Source organism: Sceloporus occidentalis, unplaced genomic scaffold (assembly GCF_023333645.1).
Source record: "Sceloporus occidentalis isolate IW3139 unplaced genomic scaffold, rSceOcc1.0.p SCAF_1, whole genome shotgun sequence".
Lineage (NCBI taxonomy): Eukaryota > Metazoa > Chordata > Lepidosauria > Squamata > Phrynosomatidae > Sceloporus > Sceloporus occidentalis.
The window spans coordinates 68,444,539-68,465,015 of NW_028316981.1; the positions used below are offsets into that span (position 1 = coordinate 68,444,539).

The window sequence follows — 20,477 nt, forward strand, 5'->3', positions numbered from 1 at the left end:
GCTCCCTTCCCCCCACTACCCCCATGGCCTTTGCAGAGAAACAGGCACTTGCATTGGGAAGGAGTTGCCAGGAAAGCACCTTGCATTGAGTGAATTGCACCTCTGGGTTGAAATCCGTGTAAATCTGTGTATTAATCTGTCATTCTTTAATTTGAGATATCTGCCCAGTATCTTGAGAATGAGAGTCTTTTTACCTTGAGCCTGCCTTCTTTTTATTGTGTTATATGTGAGTACGAAATATAGGGTAGAAGAAAATCCTTGTCATGCCTATTTAATGTTAGCATTATTGCATGCATTGGGCAAAAATACATGAGGACAGATTTTAGATTTTTTAACCATCAAATTTAAAACCTGACATACACAGAGCAGAAACTAAGCTATATCAGGGGAGGAGCAGTGGTTTCACTAGGTGGTAACTCATGGTGTCACCCTCGTTGACCTCCTCCCATTTCACACCATAGTGAATCCTCAGTAATACTTTTTTGCACTAGTGCTGCTTGTAAATCATAATTCCCATATACCACTGAATGTAATGCTAATTGTTGTGACACAACTAGCAAAATTAAAATTATACCTTCAAATTACAATATCATATGCACAACATAAATGTATTTACATATACATAGTGAAGATTTGGTTACATTGTGATATTTTTAAAGAAAATGTAAAAAGAATAACATTTTTTAAAAAAAAAATTGAATTATTTTTTATTTACATATTTACATATTTTACATATTTACTTTTACATATCCTGAAGGTAATTTTATAGATAATATTTTAAATAATTTTATGCATGAGACAAAGTTTGTGTACACTGAACCATCAGAAAGCAAAGGTGTCACTATCTCAGCCATCCATGTGGACAATTTGGGATTTTGGAGTATTTCAGATTTCAGAATTTCAGAAAAGGGAGACTATACCCTTTCTTTCAAAATATTGTGCAAAACATTTTATTACTAAATAGGTCTTAAAACTGGGACTGTAACTACCTTTTGCCAGAAGAATTAGGGTAAATTAATATTTTAAAGTCATGTATGGATGCGGACAGTAAAAAAGAAAGTAGAATTTTTAGCGTTGTAGAAACAGTGATTTAAAGGATGGAATGAATACTGAGAGATATCAATATGATTAAACTTTTTTTCCTGGATTTTTTATACATGTGTATTAGACAAGATGCCTTGCAGAAATTAAAACCACAGTCTAAAATATAGCAACAGTGATAGCAAGACAAAATAACAATGTATCATTTTCATCAATATATAAACATTAGAAATTTAAGTGATGCACATCTTTTAGTAACAATTGATGAATGTGACTGGATTATTTTGGCTTCCATGTCGTCTGTATTCTCTCTTCTCATTTTGCTCCCATTGCCTGCTGTGCTCTCAGGCTAGGCCTTGAATTCCTCTGTTAGTTTTGTATAGTAGGGTATTTCCTCTCTCTTTTTACACACCCAAATCCACATACTGTTTCCCTTTTCAAAATGTACATGTTCTTTTTTTTTAACAAAGAAAAATATATCACATTAAAGGAATATACTGTATATCATATTAATTTATAGTTTTCAAATGCAGAAGGGTAATTTTTATCATGCTGCATCTGGGAGTGGAAAATGCATCTATAATGGAATAATTTTATCTTTTTTGGTAATCATTTGGAATTAATGCTCGGGGGGGGGGGGGAGGAGGAGAAAGATGAACTTGCCTGGCCCTTATTTGTTTTGTGTGTGTGTGTGTAAAGGAATCTCTAACTCTTGTCCCTGCACTCCATCGCACCAGCGTATGGCTGAAAAGTGAAGAAATAAATCCGGGAGGCGTACTGACCTCATTCTAAACTTGGGCAGATTCTGGTTGACACTGCAGGGATTTACCCGCTGTTTGACCTTGAGGCAAAGCTTACAACAGATTGGTTAGAACAACATAACAGGCTTACCGCGCTGACTACTGAACCTCATGATATTAGTTCTCAATTGTAAAAGATAACAAATGATTCAGTCACCTTGTGACACATATTTTAAATATTGTCTTCAGTAATCCCATGTAGTATGTGATAAAAGTTTCTTAGATGGGTTAGAATATTGACACTTTTTCATGAATCAGATGGGATTCATAAAGGCATTAAATTCAGATACACTATAGTCTTCGTTGTGTACTTCACTCAGCAACGTTCCTTTCATAGTGCTTGATTGCTCAGTGCAGGCTCTTTCTTATATTGTTATTATTATACCACAGAACAGTATTTTAGCCTCACAGCTATACTGTGAATCAGCTTTGAATATAATGACTTTCCCAATACTACCTAGTGAACGTCATAATGGAACATGGTCATGAAATTGGGTCTGACACATTCAGCTCCTTTCAGTCTCCAAATAGCCTTATCAGTAAAGTAGTCATGACCATTTGTTATATTTTGTCAGTCATGGCCCCTTAATAAGGCCGTAATTCCATTCTCTGTAGCCTTAAGCAGCCATCTCACCCTTTCTCACCAGCCTGGGCTGGGGGCTACATGCTGTTGCTGCATTTGGGAGGTTACATTTGTTATGTTAGACTTCACTTCACAGTGGGAAAACCATGCTTCACCCATTCCAAGTCTTTTGGAAAGTTGCAGTGGTATGGTTCAAGTTCACCTTAAGCTTATGTTCTGAAGAGTTTGTGATGAGGAAGAGTGGCTAGAAAGACCAGCATGGAAAAGCTCTTTGGATGTGCAGATGCATGTTGTTGGTACAAAGAGCTGCAGCTCTTTGAGACTGTTACCTGGGGCTGATGACAGTGTGGGAGTCATATATCTCCCTTCTTCCAACAGCCTAAGTGATTGCCAGTCTGTTTCCTGGCACAATTCAAAGTGCTGGTGATGACTTATAAAGACCAATAAAGCTTAGGTCCAGGCTGTGTGACAGACCATACCTTCCCCTTGTGAGCCTGCCCATATCTGTTGGAGAGACTTTTCTTTCAGTACCAACAGATTTGCTACTCATAAGGTAGGGCCTACTCAGTAGCTGCCCCTAGACTCCCTAGGAAGGGGAGAATGCCTCCTTGTTCAAACAGGTTTTCAGAATTGAAAGCTTTTAACAAAGGGTCTGTAAGTGCTGCATTGTTTTGAATGGTATTGTTTAATTTTTAGAAAAATCTTTTATTAGAGCATGTTTTTGATATGGTTACTACTGTATTTTCTGGCGTATAAGACTACTTTTTAACCCAGGAAAATCTTCTCAAAAGTCGGGGGACGTCTTATACACTGGGTGTCGTCTTATAAGGCAGGTGCTGAAACTACCAAGCCAGACTGGAGAATCTGTGGTCTCCGCATATGGTGGGGGGAGCTCAAAAACGGCCACTGCTGTATCCCTGCAGTATGTGGCGACTGTATGAAAGCAGCAAGGTTAGCGCTGTACAAGTACGGTAGAAGAAAATCCACTCATCAGGATTCGTGGAAAGAAGTGACTTAATTTGGTCCCGATGACGAGGTGAGGGGGTGCCTCACGGGGAAGGTGTAAGTGAAGGGCGGAGGAAGCTGCAGGCATCTGGGACGCCCAGGGTATGGAAAAAAGAGCCATGTTTGTGCTACTGCTCTGATAGTCTTGGAGACAGGGAGGGCAGGGAAGGCAGGGAGAGCTGACCAATCCAAGCAGTCTGTGTATACAACAAGTTTTCCTGCTAAGTACCTGCATGTCATAAGCATTTGAATTATATTGAAATCAAATCTGATGTTTTTTAAATTTTTATTTGGTGTGTGTTGGAAGAGGGGTAGTCTTATATGGCGAGTATATCCCAAACTCTATATTTTAACTGGAAAAGTTGGGGGTCATCTTATATGCCCAGTTGTCTTATATGCTGGAAAATATGGGTAGTTTAATTTGATTTTAAAACTTGACTTTTTGTAATCATTTTAATTTGTAATCCACCTTGACTTCCAATTGTGAAGAAAAGGCAGAGGATAGAAACAAAGTTGAAAGAGCTAGTGTAGTGTAGTCATTTGAGTGTTGGGCTAGGAGAGCAGGTTTTGAATCCCCACTTGGCCATGGAAACTCAGTGGGTGACCCTGGGGAAATTACACTCTCTCTCGGCCTCAGAGGAAGGTGGTGGCAAACCACCTCTGAATGTATTTTGCAAGGAAACTTTTGTTGGCTCAGATGGTTTGTCCCTCCTCCTTGGATCAATATTTCTTAAAAGTTTTGCAGAGGTATGGGAATGGTTTGCATTCCTTCCTTCTGCCTTGACTGAAGGGGAAGAATCTTGGAGTAAAATGCTGCTATAGAGAGAGAATGGCAGGGAATAAATGAGAAAGACTGGCAAAGGATTATGGAAAGTTAGAAAAACAGAGTCATAGGCAGATAGAACAGAGAGATCTTTAGTATTTAGAGACATGTTTTTGAAATAGGAACCAGCAGAAGAGGACTATAAACTTGTGTTCTTCTTGTTTACAGAAACCAAATGGGATATCTTCAACCTTTACATTCTGGTGACTTCTTAATGTGTTTATTGTATCTGGTATTATTTAATTGCAAAAAGTTGTTTTGGATGTCTATAGGTAGAGAATGAAACTGATTAATAAAAATAATGAAACAATATGAGCAACTTCTGTGTTTGGCGGGCATTTTTAATGCTACAGGACTTTCAACTTTTATAGACAATTTACACCACTCTGGAGTTTTTCTGTTTCATTATTTGTTTGGAGAATATAATTTAAATGTTTTGTGTGGAAATTAGCAGGCTTTTCCTTATTGCACAGGATTGGTTGGAAGTGGCTTGTAGAATGTTACATGAAAGTAAAGCATGTCAAATAGCACAGACTATAAAATACCAATTTTCCCATGATAATCAAGAAGTCATAAGAATTTTGCTATTTATGATGTTATAAAATGAGTTACATGAAGAGATGCATCTTGCATACACACATAGAGAGAGATAATGGGATACCTTTAAAACATATCCAGTCAAAGTATACTATTAGTTCCCAAATTTTGTTCCCAAATGAGATAAAAGGAGTTGTACTAACACACTGGTGTTCAGGATATCAGAGACTTGCATGCTTCCCCACCCTGTCTTGATTGACAGATCTCAATTTCAGTAATTTTCCTTTCTTCTAAATTCAAGGTTGAATAGTATCTTTTATTTTGAAAAAAAAATCATGACACAGTAGAACTTCTGTGAACTGGACTCTTTGGAAAAAGATGGGTGTGGTAAATCTACAGGAGTGAGTTCTTTAGATCAAAGTGGCCATAAAATATTTAAGAGTGTTGTACTAGAGGTATGAAAACTTATTGATTTAAAACTGGTGTAGGAATCATGCAGCTCTCCAGATGTTGTTGGATTGCAATCTCCAGTAGTTCTAGCCAACACAGCCAATAGTGAAGAAGCCTTGCAATTGCGTAGGGCAACGTAATTCCAACTCCTGATTTAAAACTTTGATTACATGGTTAAACATGGGTGTTTGGGACTGGAGTTGTGGGAATGAAAGGACAATTATGGTCCACAGTGTTCTTATCCCTATTCTCCCCTTTATGTTTGCCAGTATCTGTGAAAACTATCACTGGAGGGTTGGGACTAGTGATTTCCTTGTTCAACACCTCAGGTTATTCAGGATTGAGTAAACAGATAAGAATCTTTAGTTCTGCTAACCTTAGTTCTCCTTATAGAATTTTAAGCTATAGTTCACTTCCAACCCTCATTGCCTGGGAGAAAAATGTGAGAATCAGAATATAAAATGTTCCAGTTTGTGGCGTTTATCACACTGAGGTTATTGGAGCTAAGATCAGGGGTGACTATGGGTCGAACGATGCGAATTGATGTTATAACATGAGTGTTTTATCACACCTGGTTGCCCTTCCGAATCGAGGGGGAGTCGAATCCAAGCCAAGTCACGTGATGTGGATTCAGGCAAAGCGGAGTGAGTGCAAATTGTATTACCACACCGGTGCATACCATGGGGATTCAACGATTCGAATTGGGACCCTTGCACATGCTCTGGACGCATCCTGAACCTTTGCACTTCTGGGGTGAAGAAGGGAGCCTGGTTCCACTTTCACGTGAATGACAGCCTCACCTTTCTTCCTCCCTTCTAGTTTCTCATCCCTGGCAGCCAAATTCAAAGGGGTCCTCCCTGTCAGAGCCCCCATCCATTTCAACCACATCGACATCTATCCTCTTGTCATTCTCCTCATCTATTTCATCTACATCTCCTTCCCTTTGTAACAGTTGCCTTCTCATAGGTTGCATCCACATTGGGGAGATAATCTGGTTTAACTCCACTTTAACTGTCCTGGCTCAGTGCTAACGTTATAACGTGAATTCACATCGCTCGATTCGCAGTCGCCCTGGATCTGGGCTGGTAAACCCCCGTTTGATAAACGTCTGTGTGAGGAGAGTATAGTCCCTGTCCTGATAGCCCCATTTTGTCAGTCCCTTTTTCTACTTTTCATATCCAAGCATCCTGCTTGTTATGTATGAGCTCTGTTTTGAACCAAAAAGACTTTAAAAAACCCTCTAGCTTCTGTTGGACTTATGGAAACAGATAACTAAGGCACACGTTGCTGCCACCCCCATACCTTTCTGCATGTAGAAAGGAAAACAAGTTACTCCCAAAGTGGCTTTCTTCAGAGTATCTTTCATACATAATGTTTGCTTGTGAACAGCTAGAAGGGTGCCACCTACTGGCAGTGATAGTTTGCATGTTAAATAAAAATGCTGACTATTTCAATCTCCTTAGTATTTAATTCACTACAAGTCATGTAGGATTATGTCAAAATCCACTGTGTCAGTTTTTCTTAGGTTTCTGCCTCATTATATATAACAACTTTGTTCTGATAGGATTCTGCAGAAAGATACAGTTGTAAATCTTCACTACCATCATGTCTGCCTATTTACTGTCTGTGAATCTCTCTCTCTCTCTCCACCCTTTTCCCTGTGTTTCTTTTTAAATTACAGACATATAGTCAGCCATCCATATCCACGAATTTACTATCCATGGATTCAAACATCCACAGCTTGAAAATAGTTTAAAATATATATAAATTCTAGAAAGCAAATCTTGATTTTGCCATTTTATAGAAGGGGCACCATTTTACTATGCCATTGTATTTAACAGGATATGGGCACCTACAGATTTTGCTATCCAAGGAGGGTCCTGGAACCAAACTCCAGCAGATACCAAGGGCCCACTGTATATATGAAATAAAACATAAGAACAGTGTTAAATACCACTGAATATTATGAAAGAAAGAGTGAAAAGAAAGCTGCTCTGATCTTTGTCAATGCAGAAAAAGCCTTTGACAAGGTGAAACGGAACTTTATGACTGAAGTAATTAAGAGAATAAAATCAGGCTTATTATATTCCTTAATAAGATATATTACTTGATAAAGTCTGCAAATTTTTCCTCCACATGAGCAGAATTTAACTCAACAATCTTGCAAATGCTTCTGTCCATGGTTTATTTTAAGCCTTGTCAACAGACATTAATTAGAATTTGTGCTTGCATTAAGAAAAGGGGGATTCACTTAATCTTGAGAAAAGTAGATCACTTTGCTTTGCATTCCTTTTACAGCAAGTAGGATGTGTGTGTGTGTGTGTGTGTAAAACCTTTGATTGAAAACATCAATTTCTTCTTGATGGAGTTGTTAATAATACAGATGAAATATTTTCTATTAACATAAATTTTGCCTGATAAATGTAGCTACTGATGTGTGACAGTATCTTGAATGATGTTTGCTTTTGCAATGACTCTGTAAAGGAGACTGCTGTTTCCATTTTACAAATAAGAAATCACAGTAAGAAAAGAGTTGGGGCTGAACTGGGATTAAAAGCTGGATCAGTCAAATCTATGAGGATTGCAAAAATTTTGACTCTCATACCTTACTGAGTTAAGATAGAGGTTCCAGTTCCAACAAGATGGGTTTGGAAGGGAATTTCAATTAGGTTTGATATTTCTGATGTAAGACCTCAGCAGTGCAGCACAGTGGGCCCTCCACTTTTGCCAGAGTTAGGGAGGCAAGACCCCTGTGAAAGTGGAAAAACACAAATAAAACATTTTTTTAACCTGAGAGAATAGCTCTTGTGGAATCTCTAGGTCCTTCAATGCAACTCTCTGGTCACCATCCACCGGAAGTTGACCATAGAATTGTGTATGAGGACCTGCAGATGCCTAGAGAAGTGTTCTCTCTAGGAATCTTTCAGTCCTCCAGTGTAACATCTGACAAAGGCTGAGCAGAGAGTCATGCTGGAAAACCTAGAGATTCCTAGAGAGAACATTATTAATCAAATCTGCAAATAGTCAAATCCATAAAAATCAAAGCTGGAAATGTGGATGGCCGACTATATATGAATTCATTCTATCCAAAAGAAAAGTGACTATAGTGCACCTGCGTTATACGCGGGTGCGCCTTATATGGCTTCCAGCATATGCTGGAAGCCGCACTGGAAAAACCTCTGGCGCACCCCAGAAGAACAAGCCTCATTACTTCCAGCGGGGCTCAAGCATATGCGTTTTTCCCTTATGCCGGGGGGGGGGGGGTCTGGAATGGATCCCTGCATAAGGGAAGGGTGCACTGTATAAATAAGTCAGAAGTCATTAAAGTGGGTATTTTAAAACTGCAAAGAGAAATATTTTTTCCCTAAGAGAAAAGTTTTTTTTAAAAAGAATTGAGGTTCTATGTGTATAGGATTCTTTTTCTTTTGGAGGGGGAGGGATAGGAGGTTTTAGAAGCATGTTGGGATCCGATCCATTGTATTTTCCATTACTATTTATAGAGGTGAGAGCTAGAAAGTGAAGAAAGCCAATAGAAGGAAATAAACTCATTGAGATGTGATTCTGGAGAAGGGTGCCAAGGATCTCGTGGACAGCCAAAAAGACAAACAAATGGATCCTTGAGCAGATCAAACCCAATCTATTCCTGGATGATTAAACTGAGACAGTTGTACTTTGACCACATCATGAGAAGACATGGGTAGTTAGAAAAGACAATGATGCTGGGAAAGGTGGAAGGTAGTAAAAAGAGAGGTAGGCTGAATGCCAAATAGCTGGACTCAGTTTGGGAGGACACAGGCCTAAGCTTGCAGGACCTGAGCAGAGCGGTTGAGGACAGTCGGTCAGAGATGTCTCATCCACAGCATTGCTATGAGTCAAGGTTGATTTGAGGGCAGTTAACAACAACTAAGTGCCTTGGGAGAGCTGCATTCTGCAGTTGCTTTGACTTTTTTGGAGGGGGTTGGGGTGAATAATTGCCTAGAAATTTAAAATTTTCTTTTGCCTGTGGTGCACTGGTGCAGTCCGCTGGGGGGTATAGGGATAAAAATGGTCCTCCTATTGGCAGTTGTCCATCCCTGACCTAAAAGGTTACCAACCATTTCTGGGGACTTTTCACACATGGAAAATTGGAAGGTTAAACGAACCTCAATCCGGGGTCATCCATGGGATTTCACATTATTTCACAAGAAAATATCAAACGACGTCACAGGCAATCCAAAGACAATCCAGTTACAATCATGAGTCATCCCAGGAATAGCTAAATTTGAAAAAACATAAAATTTATTATTAATAATAATTTGTTTTATTTATATACCGCTATTCCAAAGATCATAGCGGTGAACAGCAAGTAAGCTAATTAGCAAGTAAGCTAATTTGCCCCCAACAGTCTGGGTACTCATTTTAGCGACCTCGGAAGGATGCAAGTCTGAGTTGAGCTTGGGCCCTTTGCTGGTCTTGAACTCGCAACCTTGTGGTTTTGAGTGAATGGCTGCAGTACAGGCATTTAACCACTGCGCCACCAGGGCTCCAGTTCCTGTTCCACTGCAAATCACAGTCAATTTGCATTTGCATGAGTATACAATGCACCTCCAGTTTGGCCATGAGAGTTCCCCTGTTACAAACACACTACATGATCCTTTGTTGCGATTTTCCTTCCTTTATTCCTTCTTCTTCTTAAAGGGATACACACACACACACACACACACACACCTCTCTTTCCCTCGCCTGGCTGCTCTCCTCCTGTAATGGAGCCTCTAAGCAGTCTGTAAGGGATCAGCTGGTGGGAGAAGACAGAGAGTGGATGTTTTGGCATTCCTTCTGTACAGGAGGGAGAAAGGGAGGACATGTCCTGGAAAATGAGGGCATCTGGGACTTTCAACCCTCTCTGGGATCAGGCAGGTTTATGGAGCAGCCCCTTCTTCTTTCTTTCTCTAATGCAGTGGTTCTCAACCTTCATAATGCCGCAACCCTTTAATACAGTTCCTCATGTTGTGGTGACCCCCAACCATACGATTGTTTTTCATTGCTAGATGCAAATAAGTGTTTTCCGATGGTCTTAGGCGACCCCTTTGAAAGAGTCATTCAACCCCCAAAGGGGTCCCGACCCACAGGTTGGGAACCACTGCTCTAGTGTGTATGTATGTTTGTGTATGCTTTTATGGGAGTTTGCAAAGGGAAACCTCAGCCTTCCTTCCTCTGAAACAGCTTCTGGGGCAAAGAGGATTTTCCTCCCCGGTTTCCCTTCCCTCTCGAGCATATCTGTGTGTCTGCACTTGTGGAAGTGACAGTTTGGAGCATGCGCAAAAAAGGTATTTCCAAGATAGCAAGGGGATTTGTCCTCACACGTCTGAAACCCAATTCGCACTTGACCCATTTTCTTACCTAAGTAATGTGCCTTTAACCCCTTGTTGTGCTTTGTGTGTGATAACCATTAGCAAATTGGCTTGCTTCTCCGGGATTCCAACACTTTAACCATTTTCGAGATGGAAGCAAATAGGTCCCTGTGTGAAAAAGTCCTGAGTTAAGTTGCAGGTGGCTCTACCTCTGTTCCTGATTCTAGCCATGAAATCAGTCTGAAGCAGGAGAGGTCCCATGGCACAGATTTCTGTGTCTGCACATCTATGTCCATTTGAGATGTGCTGTATTTTAAGTGAAGTTATTTCACTGGAAGCAAATAGTTTTTCACTATATTAAATTTACATAAATGTAGAACTCTGGTTTGCAGCCCAGGAAACTGTTTCATAGCAATGACCTCTGCTTTGTGGCTCTGAAAATTTGGGAAGGGTCTTCAAAGCTGCATTCCAGAAATGCAGTGGGCTAAGGGCATGGGGGTATGTGAAACAAAGTGGGCAAGGCTAGATAAAGTTCTTACTACTTAGGTATTGTCCTATTGTACTTACAGTTGGGCTGCTGTATCCGTGGATTCAACCATCCATGGCTTGAAAATAATTTTAAAAATATATCCAAAAAGAAAACTTGGATTTTGCCATTTTATGTAAGGGACACCACACATTTTTTCCACACCATTGTGTATCATAGAACTTGCACATCCATGGATTTTAGTCTCCATGCGGGGTCCTGGAGCCAAACCCCAATGGATACCAGGGCTCCTTTGTATAAGCATACATACATAATGCAGCTCAATTCTATATGAGCCTATTTAGGTGTTAGCCTGAGTGTAACCTCTTAGTTCCATGCAGTACAGCTAGTACAGCTGCCTAGGCTGCAAAGCAAAGCTACACAACAGTTTCTGTGCTTTAAATAGCCTTTATCTCATTAATGATTTGAGAGAAGGAAAAGAAGCTTGGGGACAGTAGTTGAATCCACTACAGGCCGCCTCTGGCCCAGAGATTTCCATTCTTGCTGCAGAAACTACCTGTATCCATCAGTGTAAAATTTGACAGGATTATCCATATTGGTAGGACACCTATGCTACAAAATGACATTTTTCTGTCAAAAATGGATATGCTTTCCTTTTAAACAAATGAAAACAGTTTAGAGATGTACAGCACCCCAAATCCTGCTTCTATTACTCTGAAATTTGGCAGATTTCAGCCCTTTATAGATGTCTATTGTTTTATCCAGTTGTGTCAAACAGTAAACATTGCTATTTGTGGGTTTCCCATGGTTCTCAACCTCTGGATCAGGATTTTCTAGGTGCTTGGTGAATGCAGTGGGAAGGGGAACTCCCACTCTCACTTCCTTATATTTAATTCCACTATAAAAATCAAAGATTACAATAATGTTTACAGGTCATCTCAAGTCATCTCAGTCACATTGCTATAGAGGAGGTGAAGAATATGTATAGTATTAATACAGTTAGTTGAAGTCAGTGCAATTGTTTTATAGCAGCAAATAATTGAAATCTTAAATGTTTACTGTAATGATTGCTGTCTTGAGAGATTTGCAACTGGGTGTTGCTCCTTTATTTGACTCCTGAGATTATGGGATGAATTTAGCTTGCTTAGATTCCTGGGGTGTAGCTATATGTGACTTTATAGAAGAAAGCCATGTGCTAATGAGTTCCCTCTTTTCATGCTGAAAAGCAGGTGCCAGGGAATTCTACTTATTGGTTTCAGTATGGTCTTTGGCAAGGTCCCCCATGATAATCCTGCAAACAAGCTAGTAAAATGTGGACTAGACAATTCAACTGTTTGGTGAATTTGTAATTGGTTGACCAGCCAAGGTGCTTGGTAATGTTTCCTCTTCATCTTGGAGAGAAGTGACCAGTGGAGTGCCACAGGGTTCTGTCCTGGGCTCAATGTTATTCAACATCTTTATCAACAATTTGGATGAAAGAATAGAGGGCATGCTTATCAAATTTGCAGATGACACCAAATTAGGAGGAGTAGCTAACACCCTAGAGGAGAGGATCAAAATTCAAAATGACCATAATAGATTAGAAAACTGGGCCAAAACTTCCAACAGGGAGAAATGTAAAGTACTACACTTAGGGTGAAAAAATTAAATTCATAGCTATAAGTTAGGGACACCTGCCTTTAACATCAGTACATGTGTAAGGGATCTAGGAGTCCTAGTAGACTACAGGTTGAATATGAGTCAGCAGTGTGATGCAGCACCTTAAAAATATGATTCTGGGTTACATCAGTAGAAGTACAATATCCAGTTGCACCACTGGAATACTGTGTCCAGCTCTGGGCACCACAATTCAAAAAGGATGTTGGCAAACGAGCCTGTCCAGAGGACGGCGACTAAAATGGTGAAGGGTCTGGAAAGCATGCCTTATGAGGAGAGACTTGGGGAGCTGGGTATGTTTAGCCTGGAGAAGAGACGGTTAAGAGGTGATATTATATTCCTGTTTAAATATCTGAAGGGGTGTCATATTGAGGCTGGAACAAGCTTGTTTTCTGCTGCTCCAGAGAACAGGATTCAGAGCAATGGATTCAAACTCCAGGAAAAGAGATTCCAGCTCAACATTAGGAGGAACATCCTGACAGATTTGTTCAACAGTGGAACACACTCCCTTGGAGTATGGTGGAATCTCCTTTGGAGGTATTTAAGCAGAGGCTGAATGGCCATCAGTTGGGAATGCATTGATTGTGTGTTCCTCCTTGGGAGGGGGTTGAACTGGATGGCCCTTGAAGTCTCTTCCAGGTCTATGATTCTGCTCAAGACCTAGCAGTAGCAATTGTCTATATTGTCAGATGAAGTGAGAAATAGCCACTCTCTATTTGCACTTTTGTTTTCTAATTCTGAATGATTTTTTTTAAAAAAATCGCAATTGATGGAGCCATGTATTGTATCTCATGTTAGGAAATAAATTTATCAAATAAAGCCCTTATCTTTTCTTCTTTTTTAAAAATACCCCTTTAAAGGGATTTAGAAATAGACTTGCCCACAATAATCCTGTCTGGAGCTTTGCTGTCCCCCCCCCCCATGTCCAATATATGCCTTGATACAACCTTCAAAGTGGTGGTGATGACCTATAAAGCCCTATATGGCTCAGGTCCAGGCTATTTGGCAGACTGTATTTCCCTATATGAGACGGCCTGGCTCTGAGATCCTCAGGGGAGTCCCTTTTCTCTGTCCCACTGCCATCACAAGCAGAGTTGATGGGGACACAAGAGGGCCTTTTCCATGGCTGCCCCTAGACTTTGGAACTCCCTGCCCAGGGAGATCAGCAGAATGGCCCCTTCCTTGATGGCCTTCCGCCGACAGGTGAAGATCTTCATCTTCAGACAGGCTTTCAAAAGAGAAAGCTTTTAAAGAATAGCCTGGGGTGCTATACTGTTTTAATGTTTTTTAAACATTTTAATCTTTTTAAAGTATTTGATATTTTAATATGTAATTTAATGTACTATTTTTGTATGTTTTTAATGTTGTAAGCCACCCTGAGTCCCAGTCTTAGAAGAAGGACAGGATATAAAGAACAAAAACAACCTGGAAGAAGTGGGAAATCATGCCACAGTCCCTGATTTGGACCATGTCTGCCTTGTGCATTTGGTCATTTGATAATGAAAATAATTCATCACATACTCAGTACAGGAGCACATCTTTTAATTTGTGTCAGAAACCTAATTAATAGGGGGCATCTGTAAGACTGTTCATGCCTAATGGAGGTTCACAAATCAGTCACCAGAGCCAGCTTTATCTTTATTTTAAACACTGGCCTAACTCAGAGAGCCAGCGTGGTACAGTGGTTTGGGCGTTGGACTACGACTCTTGGAGACTAGGGTTTGAATCACTGCTTCGCCATGAAACCCACTGAGTGACTTTGGGCAAGTGGCAAACCATCTCTGAACAAATCTTGCCAAGAAAACCCTGTGAGAGGATTGCCATAAGTTGGAAACGACTTGAAGGGGCACAACTACTAACCCAGGAAACAAAGCATTTCCCTTTTGTCCTTGTCGTTTGTCTACCTGGCTTTTTAAAAAAAATCAGTGCCATTGGGGGAATGATTACAGAGGATTGGAGAAACACATCCTTTGGAATTGGGGTGCAGCAGAATGTCTACAGTAAATGATAAAATAAAGCTGTAGTTGGGAAGGAATGGGATTCCAGACCATCTGATAATACTGTAGCTGTGTATGCCTGCCTGTAACAGGCAAGGTAAACAGCAGCTACCTCCAGAATCCCTTATACATGAATGGCAAAACAGAGGTAAATGGGGAAAGCAATGCCAGTCTCACCCGCTCACCAGTATTTTGAAAAAGCGTAAATCTCTAGGTTTAGCCACTAAAATGGAAATCATACAAAAAGTGGAGATGTAAAAATCAATCCTGGATGCATTTTGGAAGAAGGTTTCAAATGATCTCTACAAAGTTCAAAATCTGTATTCCTTTATGCACAGCTTACCTGACTTAATTTTGGGGCATACTTTTTAATAAAATGTTTGCTGATACACACTGAACTGATTTTCTTTTTCATGCCATAAGAATGTATGCCTAGTCTTTCTATGTTATTTCAGTCCCTGAAATGAACTTTTCTGAAGAAGTAAAGCCCATCTACTTTCCTAGCTGTTTCCCAGAATATTATAATAGGATTGCTTCATTAAAAGAGGATGAGAGAGAATAATGCAAAACCTGTTTCTTATCCTCTGGGTGTCTTGTCTATGAATTTTCAATTAAACCACAAAACAGCATTTTCGTATCTTTAAAGGAAGGCTAGGGAAAATGTAGCTTGTTTTTCAACATTTCACAGATGAAAACTGGGACAGATCAGAGTGACCACGAAACATCAGAGTGTGGCCAAGATGGTAAACATTAGGAATGAGAAAGAACATAGAAGCTAGGAGAAGCTGCAACTGTCTGCTTTTACTGGTGTTTACTGGGAAGGGCATGATTCCTCCCTTCCCTCATTTCCTGCTGAGATAATTCAGTACAGACTACTTTTGCACTTTTCTCTCAGTTTGCAGCAACTGAAGTAAGCTGAGAGGAGGAGGAGGAGGAGAGTGAAACTGGGACAATTTAAAAGTAGCTGAATAAGTGGGAGGATTAATCAGGACTGTGTGTACTAAATCAGGACAGTTGGAGGGTTTGTGACACAGGGGTTGTAGGAGGCAATTTTGACATGTTTTCTCTCCTTCAGCTGGTTTAGGCCAACGAGAGGCCTTTTTTTACAACAGGAAGTTACCAGAAAGTTCACTTTCTGTTGAAAGAAAAAGTCTTCTCATGGGTTGAAAATGGCACATGGTTAAATTGTTCCCATGGCCCCATGAGGCATTGGGAGCCACAGAGGGGAAAAAACATTTTTAAAGGGGTGCAGTAGGGGAATCTGAGAACCAGTGTCCCTCCCAACAAATGCCTTCCCCTGCTTCAGATACCACTTTAGATAAAGTGTGTTTGTTTTTAAATGAAAAATTTCCTCATGGGAGTGTAACTTTCATTTGGCAGTTGCCCAATTCTGTGTAGATGTCTTCATCCCTCCAATTTTGTTTCCAGGAACTTCTTGTAAGCTCAAACTAGATAATGATCAGGATATGCAAGCTTTTCCACTGGTTGATCTGCATTAGGCGGTCATGGGGTTTTCCCTCTCTTTAACAGTGGGTTGGCTGAGTTTGTGCATGGCAGCACCATTCCAGCGACTGTGTTTTTGTCTTTAAAAAACGAAATTCTCTTCCTTGAGCCAGGTAGTTTTTTGCTCCCCACTTTTAAGATTTCATAGGTACAGTTGTGGAATCTCTTCCAGTCCTTTTTCTTAAATTTACTATGCTAATCAAAGCCTGTGTACAGTCAGCCCTTCATACCTGTGGGAGTTACAGACCCCCCTGCAGATGGCAAGTTCAAGTCTCATTTCCTCAATGGCAGTGTGATGTGTGCATGGCCGTGTTGATGCAGTCATGTGTACAGGCTGCCGTTGAGTTCATATTTTGGTTTTCTCTGTGTCATAGCTCCACACTGGCAAAATCTAGAATCCATAAACCTGGTGTGCATATTAATGAAACCCAAGGCATCCCAGTATCTTTTGTAGAAATTAATTTTAATTAATTAAAAATAGACTGTAGTCTGTAGTGCCAAATTGAGTCACTAGGTGACACCATGTCACTAGATGACATTGAGTTACCAGATAGCCAATGCCAGGGTCCTCAGGAGTAAAACCAGGAACCCTTGAAGTGTGTCCAAACATTTGCAGGAGGCTTTAAGTAGGACACTAGAGGACAAGGCTATTTAAACCTTTGGCTTTTCTCACTGCTAGAGCAACAAAGGGTCCCACTTTTGTGTAGCACAGCTACTTGAAAGCCTTTCACACTAGTTATAGTGCTGTGATTCCCTTTTAACAGGGATGGTCATGCAACTGATGAAGCAGACTTAGGTCCAAAACACACTGCAGAAATAATCCAGTTTGAGATCACTTTAACTGCCCTGACTCAATGCTAGGGAATTCTGGGAATGGTAGTTTTGTGAGACATTTTGATTTCTCTGTCAGAGAGCTCTGGGACCACAATAAGCTACAGTTCCCAGGCTTCCCTAGCACTGAGCCAGGGTTAAAGCGGCCCCAAACTGGATTATTTCTGCACTGTGTTTTGAACCTCAGGGGCAAAACAGAGCGGCAGTAAGAGCTGACTTTCCAATGGCATGGGGACGTTGCGTTCAGACACTGCATGCCCCAGAGATGGGGAGAGAGAGACTTGGCAGCTAGAGTAGAAACAGTGGTACATGGACAGCCTTCCTGGTACCTCACTAATCCAGGGTTTGCTTCCTGTGAGGGGGGAACATCAGCTGCTGCTGACCCTCCTTATTCTTCACCTGAGATGACAAAATCTGGAAAAGGACCTTAGTAGCTGAACATAAAATCTCGGTTGGACCATGCTTGAATGTCTTTCAGGCCCAGCATCCTATTTCACACTATGGCCAAAGACGGCTTTTATGTCACAAGGAGGACTTCAAGCAAAGGGTTACCAGGAACAAGGTATTCAGAGGCCTTTGATCCTGGTATCTCCAAGTACCTAATTTCTTGTAACATAAATTTCTGGTGCTGCTTTGCTAGAAGTCCATTCCAGATTTGAATTTGAGGGCAGCAAGGGTGTGTGTGTGTGTGTGTGTGTGTGTAGAGGGATGAAAAGCCTGCTACCATGCAAATTAGGGCTTTGTTCCAGATTTGGTCTCCTGTGCTTACTTTTGAGTAAATAAGTACTTTTTAAATGTGAGACTGAAGGCTTTCACAGCCAGCATCCATCATTTTTTGTATTCTGTTTCCATGATTACTGTGGCATTGCCTTCGTCTGCTGGGGGAATGATGATTTCTGGGTACAACTTGAGATCTTTGATAGCTTGTCTTTCTTTTTTGGTTATGTTGCTGGGTGGTGGTTTTGATTTGCGAAGAATCCTTGCTGTTTCTCCTCTTATCTCTTCCGCTTCCTCCTCTGGGAGATGGTGGAGGGCAGATTCAACATGGCCATTTATGTCTTCAACTGGGATTCTGGTGGTGGTAACCACAAAGTTGCCTCCTTTGGACAGGATGGATGTTTCTTCTTTTGAAAGTTGCCATTATGTCAGATTGATGATGGTTTGAGATGTGTCCAGCGAGGGTTTCAGCTCACGCTTGTAGCATTTGTTGAATTTTTTTTCTGTCTTTTGGTGTGATCCACCATATCTTTTTCCATTTTTGTGATGTTGTCAATTTTGTTTTAGTCTTGGGTATTCATCTTTTGATTGATGCTGAAGTGGAGTGATAGTAGCTCCTTATCTGTGTTTACCAGTTTTTTGCAGGTAACATTGCATGTTCCATTTGTTTGTAGATACAGTTGGCCTGTGGGGATTTCAAGGTCCTTTTTGCTGTGAGAAAGTATGGTATGGTATCTGTGTCTCTGCAGTGTAGCAAAAAGGTTAGTGAGCAGAGTAGATGTAATCTCCTGGTCTGGAGTTTTTCCAATCTCTGGGTATCTTGGAACAGTTTCTCCCTGTAGAGATGTCTGTGTGAAGTCAAAGGCTTTCACGGCCAACATCCATAGTTTTTTTTGTGTGGGGGTTTTTGTGTGTCTATGTGGACGTGTTCTGGACTAATTTATTTCTGATGTTTAACCAGCACCTGTGGCTGGCATCTTCAGAAAATTTTGGCATGGAATATACAGTATACGCACACACACATGCACACATACACACTATGTGACCTTTGGTTGGAAGGAAGTGATTTATTATTATTATTATTAACCTTTATTTATGAAGCGCTGTAAATTTACACAGCGCTGTACATACAATCTTTTAGTTAGACGATTCCCTGCCCTCGGGCTTACAATCTAAAAAGACATGATACAGAAGGAGGAGGGAGTGGTGGAGGGAAAGGGTAAGAGGTCCAGCAGTTCCTCTCTACCTCCAAGGCCTGGACCAAGGCAGATGGACTGGAGGGAGGGGGAGGCTTCATAATGGATGGTTAATCATTTTCCAGGGAAAATACATACTCACAAGTAGGATAATACATATACAGTACATAGCAATACAGGAAAGGGTTCAATAAACAGGCACCACAAGAACATCAAATAGTGAGCGACAATTATGCAATGCCTGGGAACGCTTCTCTGAACAGGATGGTTTTCAACTCCGTTTTGAAGCTGGTAAAAGAAGTGATGGCTCTTGCTTGTGGCGGAAGAAGGTTCCAGGAGTGAGGGGCAGCAAGTGAAAAGGGGCGAATCCGGGATGGGGCAGAGGAAATCCTGGGCTGAGACAGCAGACCTTGACTACTAGAACGGAGGGCCCTAGTGGAAAGGTGAGGAGAAAGAAGGTCTGATAAGTAGGGAGGGGCCAGTCCATGGAGGGCTTTAAACGTGGACAGCAGGAGCTTATACTGAATGCGGAAAGGGAGGGGGAGCCAGTGAAGGGATGCCAACACAGGAGAGACGTGGTCAGAGCGGTGGGTGGAAGTGATAATGCGTGCAGCTGAATGCTGAACAGAGATTAAAGGACGGAGGTGAGAAAGAGGAAGCCCAGCCAGGAGGACATTACAGTAATCAAGTCGTGAGACCACTAGGGCATGGACCAGGATCTTGGCAGTAGAGGCGGAGAGATATGGTCGGATTTTGGCAATATTGTATAAAAAGAATCTACAAGCCTTGGCTGTGGTCTGGATCTGAGGGATACACGACAGAGAAGAGTCAAAAATAAAACCAAGACTGCGGGCTTGCTGGACTGGTTGAATAGAAATGTTGTCCACAGAGACAGAAAAGGAGTGTTGAAGGATGGGCTTAGGAGGAAAGACAAGAAGCTCCGTCTTGGACATGTTGAGCTTCAAACGCCGATGGCGCATCCACTGCGAGACAGCTGTGAGGCAAGACGAAACTTGCTGTTCAAGCCTTGGAGAAAGGTCAGGGGCGGAAAGATACAGCTGGGTGTCATCGGCATACAGATGGTAGGAAAAACCAAAAGAGCGGATGAGTTTTCCTAAGGACAGTGTGTAGAGAGAAAACAGAAGGGGACCCAGAACAGAGCCCTGGGGAACTCCAACAGATAAGGGAACAGGAGAAGAAGTCTGGCCCCCTGCAACTACTGCAAAAGATCTGCCAGACAAGTAAGATCTAAACCAGTCGAGAACAGAGTCTGAGAACCCAAGATCAGAGAGGATATCAACTAGAAGACAGTGATCAACGGTGTCAAAGGCTGCAGACAGATCAAGAAGGATGAGAACAGAGTAAAGGCCATTAGCCTTGGCCTGTAAAAGGTCATTCGAGATCTTGGTGAGAGCTGTCTCTGTAGAATGCCTTGGGCGGAAGCCAGACTGAAAGGGATCGAGGATGGAATTGGCTTCAAGAAACTCGAGACAGCGCGAATAGACAACCCGTTCCAAAACC

General features: G+C 41.2%; 1 protein-coding gene across 2 annotated transcripts in view; it reads left to right on the plus strand.

Annotated features, from left to right (window-relative positions):
• The window catches only part of PFKFB4 (6-phosphofructo-2-kinase/fructose-2,6-biphosphatase 4), a 96,421-nt gene that overhangs the window by 17,347 nt on the left and 58,597 nt on the right, over window positions 1–20,477 (plus strand). The window lies entirely within an intron of this gene.